Genomic DNA, 6,613 nt, shown 5'->3' on the forward strand with positions numbered 1-6,613 from the left:
ATATATATATATATATATATATATATATATATATATATATATATTTCCATTTGAAACTCATGACTGCTCTTAGTTTTATTTCATTTATGTGTTACTCTATAACTCAAAACACCTTTCTCTATGCCTAGTTCAAAGGGGTGATTTTAGTTCATAATGGCCTGAAGAAATTTCTGCCAAATCACTAGGCCAAAGAAATAAATGCCTTCAGTCTTCTCAGTGAAACATTGAAACAGACACCTCCAGATACTTCAGGCAATGTAAATAAAGTCTCAAGCAGGGTTTCAACTTCTTATACTTTCAAGTTGAGCAGGTGCTCCTGATTAACTACAGTTATGTTATAGGTTAAATTTGCTTATTATAAATCTAGCTAAATTTAATTAAATTAAGAAGAAAGAAAGGAGAAGAAGGAAGAATTAGAATAACCTTTTTATTTCATTCAAAAATCAATATCCACAATTTTTTCTAGCAGTTGTTTTTAGATCCCCCACATTTGTCATTAATATGAGTTTATAATTTCAGGAACTGCAAACCACTTGGACTGCATTCTAAAGCAAAAAAAAAGGGGTCATTGCACATATAGGAAACATGATAAAAATGGTTTTCTGAAGAGTATTTTATATTTATCTCTAGGCAAAGATCTTCAAACACAAAAGTAGTATTTGCTAAAGATGTTTTAAAAATAAGCCCCATGATACCTGTGGATGACAGACTTTACAGGAAGAAAATACAATTGTCAAAGTAGAATGATATTGGTAAACTATTATCTTGTATTTTGAATATTCCTAGTAGTCAAATTTATGTATATATTGGTTTAAATTGTTTTACCTGCCAGTTAAGTAAATAATATATAACACTGCTATGTCCCACTTGGGGGATGAGAAATTTTCTGCCTAGAAGCAAGTGACATGAACCAGAGCAAAGATAAATGAAATTTCTACTTATTCAGCATTATACATAATTAACATTATATAAGAGTTCATCTAGGATTTGCTGAACTAGTGTCCAGGTTTTCAACAGCTGCATACTACACATCATACAAGAAAAGGTAATATAAAACTAGCATTTCTACAAGTAACATTTATTCTTTTATGGACCACATATTAACCAGTGCAGTATAAATTAACACAAACTTGAAATGATGTTCTTTAGTGGGTTAAATTCTCCCTATACTAATAATCATGTGAACTTGGACCTAAATGGCCTGAACAGTCTGTATTAAACGTCAGAGATAGTATTTCAATACAGCTATAAATTGTGACCATACATTCCTCAAGGAGGAAAAATTACATAGGCAAGTCAGATTGCAAAGCTGAATGTCAGGAACTTAACACTTAATATCTATAACCAAAACTTCCAGCCATGTTTTCCTAATTTGTAAAATGAGAATGATGGCCTCTAAGTATCCACCATCTCTAAAACCAGTAGTGTAACCTACTCTCACCCTTTAATTAGACAAACTGCAAAGAAGCTCCCTGGGCCGGAGGAAAAGCAGTGGTCCTTTATATACGCAGGATAGCATGAAGTGAAGTAAATCTCCCAGTTCAAACACATCTGCCAGAGCAACTACTGAAATAGAATAAAAACCAGTACAAAACAATTTTTTTCATGAGTGATCCAAGGATATCACACTATCATGAGCCTAATTTAATTGTCTAAAATTCAATCTATCATTGCATTGTAGTGTACAAATTGGCAAAGAGAAGAGCTCCCTCATTTTCAAAAGTAGTGTAACTTTACCACCACAAGAATGTATATACTACAAGAACTGGTATCCATCAATGTAATCTCCATGAGAAGGCATGCACTTAATTCAGTGATGCTGCTAAGCACTTTAGCAATTCTTTATTAAGAATGAATTATCTGGCGCCTCTAGCAGCATTGTCGCAGTGGCTGGCGAGCATCTTCTGCCTGCTCCGGGAGCCTACCTCAAGGCAGGTGTCCTATGGAGGGAAACCGCATGCTCTTAGTTATCCCGCGAAATAACCTGCCCGCTCTGAGCTGTGCGACCTCTCCATGAAATTTCCAAGGGACAAATTATTTATGGGACCTCAGTGGCGTATGAGACTTCTGCGTAGCAAAGGACCTTGGGGTTTGTTCCTTTAGGTCGGTCTCAACACTTGTTCATGGCAATTAGATTAACTTAATGGCCTTTTCTGTGTTTGTAATTGGCAATGGGGGAAGGAAACACACTGGCTTGGAAACTTTCTCAGTCTCAGCATGTCAGACAGGTGATAGTTGGCCCAGGAAATGCAGGAATAGCTAACAATGGGAAGATTTCAAATTCAGCTGTGTCAGTCAGTGATCATACCGCCCAGGCTCCATTCTGCAAAGATCAGAAAATTGAACTTGTAGTTGTTGGACCAGAGGCTTCTCTTGCTGCTGGAATTGTTGGGAATCTGACATATTTTTTGGTCCCACAGCAAAGGCAACTCTCAGAGTCCAGGAAAAAAATGCAGAGTTTATGAAGGAATTTGGAATCCCAACTGCAAAGTGGAAAGCTTTCACCAGCCCTGAATAAGCCTGCAACTTTGTTGGTTATAAAGGCCAGTGGTCTAGTGGCTGGAAAAGGAATAATTGTGGCTGGTAACAAAGAGGCCTGCAAAGCAATTCAAGACATAATGGAGGATAAAGCTTTTGGAGCAGCTGGTGATATTGTTGTAATTAAAGAAGTTCTTGAAGGGGAAGAGGTGTCTTGTGTTCACTGAGGGTAAGACTGTGGCCCACATGCCACCAGCACAGGACCATAAGCTATTACAGTATGGAGACATGGAATGGAAGCTTATTGTCCAACACCTCAGGTTCCTAAAGATGAAATTAAAAATATCATTCTTCAGAGAGCAGTAGATGGCATGCAGTAAGGTGTTCTATATGTAGGAATATTGTATATTGGTGTAATGCTTACCAAGGATGGCTCAAAAGTTCTAGAGTTTAATTGCAGATTTGGGGATCCAGAATGCAAGGTAATACTTCCACTTTTTAAAATATTTTTAAAATTTTATTTTATTATTAATTTGTGAAATAAAATAAACATTTCCATAACATAGTACAATTTAAAAAGATGATTATACATGAAAGTGCAAATTTACTATGCACAACTTGGTATTCCTTTCAAATATACAACAAAATTATCATGTAAATTTTTTTTCTTCCCCCCCCATGCACTAACTACCATTAGACACAAATATTAAACTTATTTGCTCAAAGTTGTTCTTAAAACAATATTGTTACGGGGCAGCTAGGTGGCACACTGGATAGAGCACTGGCCCTGAAGTAAGGAGGACCTGAGTTCAAATCTGGCCTCAGATACGTGACTCTTCCTAGCTTTGTGACCCTGGGTGAGTCAACCCTATTGTTTAGCAAAATAAGAAAAAAATAAACAAACAGAAAACAATATTGTTGTTATTGTATACAATATAATATTCTCTTGGTTCTGCTCATTTCACTCTTCATTATTTAGTACATGTCATTCCATGGTTTTCTAAAATTATTGAGCTCATAATTTCTTACAGTACAGTAGTATTTCATTACAATCATATGCTACAACTTACTCAATTCCTCAATTTATTTCCTATTTTGACCTCTGTTTATTCTATTATCTCTCTCCTTTCACCCTATCCCTCCTTAAAAGTGTTTTGCTTCTGACTACCTTCTCCCTTATAATCTGCCCTTCATTCTGTCACCTCTACTGTCTCTCCAACCTGTTCTCTTATCCCCTTCCCCTCCTATTTTCCTGTAGAGTAAGATAGATTTCTATACCCAGTTGAATGTAACTGTTATTTCCCCTTTGAGCCAATTCTGATGAGAGTTAGGTTCACTCACTCCCTCCTCAACTCCCCCCTCTTCCCCTCCACTGTAAAAGCTTTTTCTTGTCTCTTTTATGTGAGATAATTTACCACATTCTAACTCTCCCTTTACCTTTCTCCCAGGACATTCCTTTCTCACCCCTTAATTTTATTTTTTTAGATATCATCCTTTCATATTTAAATCACCCCCATGTCCTTTGTCTATATGTACTCCTAATTGTCCTTATAATGAGAAAGTTCCTATAAGTTACAAGTATCATCTTCCCATGTAAGCAGTTTAACCTTATTAAATCCCTTATGATTTCCATTTCCTGTTTACCCCTTCTCTTGAGTCTTGTATTTGAAAGTCAAATTTTCTGTTCAGTCTGGTCTTTTCATCAAGAATGCTTGAAAGCCCTCTATTTCATTGAATATCCATTTTTTTTTCCTTCCTGAAGGATGATACTCAATTTTACTGGGTAGGTGATTCCTGGTTGTAATCCTAGCTCCTATGCCCTCTGGAGTATCATATTCCAAGTTCTCAGATCCTTTTTTGAAGAAACTGCTGAATCTTGAGTTATCCTGACTCTGGCTCTACTATACATGAAATATTTCTTTCTGGATTCTTGCAATATTTTCTCCTTGACCTGTGAGGTCTGGAATTTGGCTATAATATTTCTGGGAGTTTTCATTTTGGGCTCTCTTTCAGGACATGATCAGTAGATTCTTTCAATTTCTATTTTGCCCTCAGGTTCTAGAATATCAGGGCAGTTTTCCTTGATAATTTCTTGCAAGATGATGTCTAGGATCTTTTTTTGATCATGCCTTTCAGGTAGTCCAATAGTTTTTAAGTGTTCTCTCTTGGATCTATTTTCTAGGTCAGTTGTTTTCCCAATGAATATTTCACATTGTCTTTTATTTTTTCATTCTTTTGCTTTTCTTTGGTTGTTCCTTGGAGAAAGTAGAAATATTTGGTGGAGTAAAGAGGAATAAAACTATATAAATTTAGGGTAAAAGAATTTGGATTTATCTATCAAATGTGGTCATTTGTACTGTCATGTATACAAAATACTAGCTAACAGGACAAAGCCTTACACCTTTGTTTGTTAAAAATGATTCCTTACTAACAGATTGCCTCATAAGATTAATATATCAACTATATGTACAAAAATATTTTTAGCATATCTTCTTGTGGTGGCAAAGAACTGGAAATTGGGGATGCTCATCAGTTGGGGAACAGCTGGATAAATTGTGCTCTATGATTATGATGGAATACTATTATGCTATAAGCACAGCAGGAAGAAGAGCAAGATGGTTTCAGCAAAAACCTGGAAAGACTTATATGAACTGATGCAAAGTGAAGTGAGCAGAGTCAGAAGAACATTGTACACAGTAATACCAATATTTTATAGGTGTGAATGATTTAGTTATTCTGAGCAATACAATAAGCCAAGACAATTATGAAGGACTTATGATGAAAAATGTTATCTGCCTCCAGAGAAAGAACTGATGTTGGCTAAATGCAAATTGAAGCATACTTTTTTTTTACTTCCTATTTTTCTTGTTTTTTGGCTTTTTAGTTTTTGTTCTCTCTCTCTCTCTCTCTCTCTCTCTCTCTCTCTGTGTGTGTGTGTGTGTGTGTGTGTGTGTGTGTGTGTATGTGTTCGCAAGATGACTTATTTGGAAATTTTTTTTTGCATGACCTCACATGCATAATTGAAATCAAATTGCTTGCCTTCTCAAGGAAGGGAGAAAATTTGAAACTCAAAATTTTAAAAAAATGTTTAATTTTTTTGTTACCTGTAATTGGGAGATATTTAATGAAATGAGTAACAATCTATTTAAAAAGAAAAAAAGGTAACAAAATAAGATTAGTATGTCAAAGAGAATGTTTTGCTGAGAAATCTGCCTGTTTCCAACCTAATACCAAATTTAATGTAATATAGAATAAAGCTCTCTATATGTGAAACAAAGAAAAGAATGAATTGTCTTTGCCTACAATTTATAAGACTTCTTAAAAGTACTCTCATTACTTTTTCACACATTTTGACAAATAACATTATTTGGCTTTGTGGTGCACAGCTTAACTCTCAATGACTTCCAGATGTTTCCAAAATCTGAATCATAAATTGAGTCATTCATTTACTCAAATTTTGCTAAACAACTGTGGCAGATATTGAGATGGATAAAATGAAAAGTAAAATGTGCTTCCTGAAACCACAGGAAATAATAATCAAATAGGAGAGATGAGATATTAACATACAATAAATGCATTGCAATGTAAGGTTTGATAAGAGCAAAGAAAGGAACAATCACAGTGCTGTGAGAATTTAAAGGTAGAAAAGGTCTATCAAAAAACAGATGTTTCTTACCACTGAGTGTAGTCAGAAGTATGTGCTAAAAGTTATAAAGGGGATGACAAAATTGAAATTAAAAATATTTTGAATCATGATAGCTTTGTTGGAACATTTCTCAAAGTTACTACACTGAAAGTTATATCAGTCACTTAGAGGTATGTTTCAAAGTCATCCATATTTCTTTTTATTCATAATCATAGTGCCAATTTTCAAAACTAGGTAAATTATGCTGCTATTTGATTTTCTGAGCATATGTGACATGGTTATTTTTGTGGTAGAGGATTTTCACTGATACTGTTAATATGGGGAAAGCAAAAACAATGAAAATTCCTCTCAAATGTATTAATATATCAAATATCTACATATATATTCATTTTTTTTGTATACTCATGCCCTTTTGATTACATATAAACTTGATTATGTATCACAAGGTTGGAAAATTAATCATAATAATAATAAATTATAGCATTTATG

At 34.5% G+C, this 6,613-nt stretch overlaps 1 pseudogene; it reads left to right on the top strand.

Moving 5' to 3' along the window:
- The first annotated feature begins 2,143 nt into the window (after window positions 1–2,143).
- On the top strand, window positions 2,144–5,135 carry LOC114047858 (annotated as a pseudogene).
- The last annotated feature ends 1,478 nt before the right edge of the window (window positions 5,136–6,613 follow it).

Source organism: Vombatus ursinus, unplaced genomic scaffold, assembly GCF_900497805.2.
Source record: "Vombatus ursinus unplaced genomic scaffold, bare-nosed wombat genome assembly UNPS02014791.1, whole genome shotgun sequence".
NCBI classification, from domain to species: Eukaryota; Metazoa; Chordata; class Mammalia; order Diprotodontia; family Vombatidae; genus Vombatus; species Vombatus ursinus.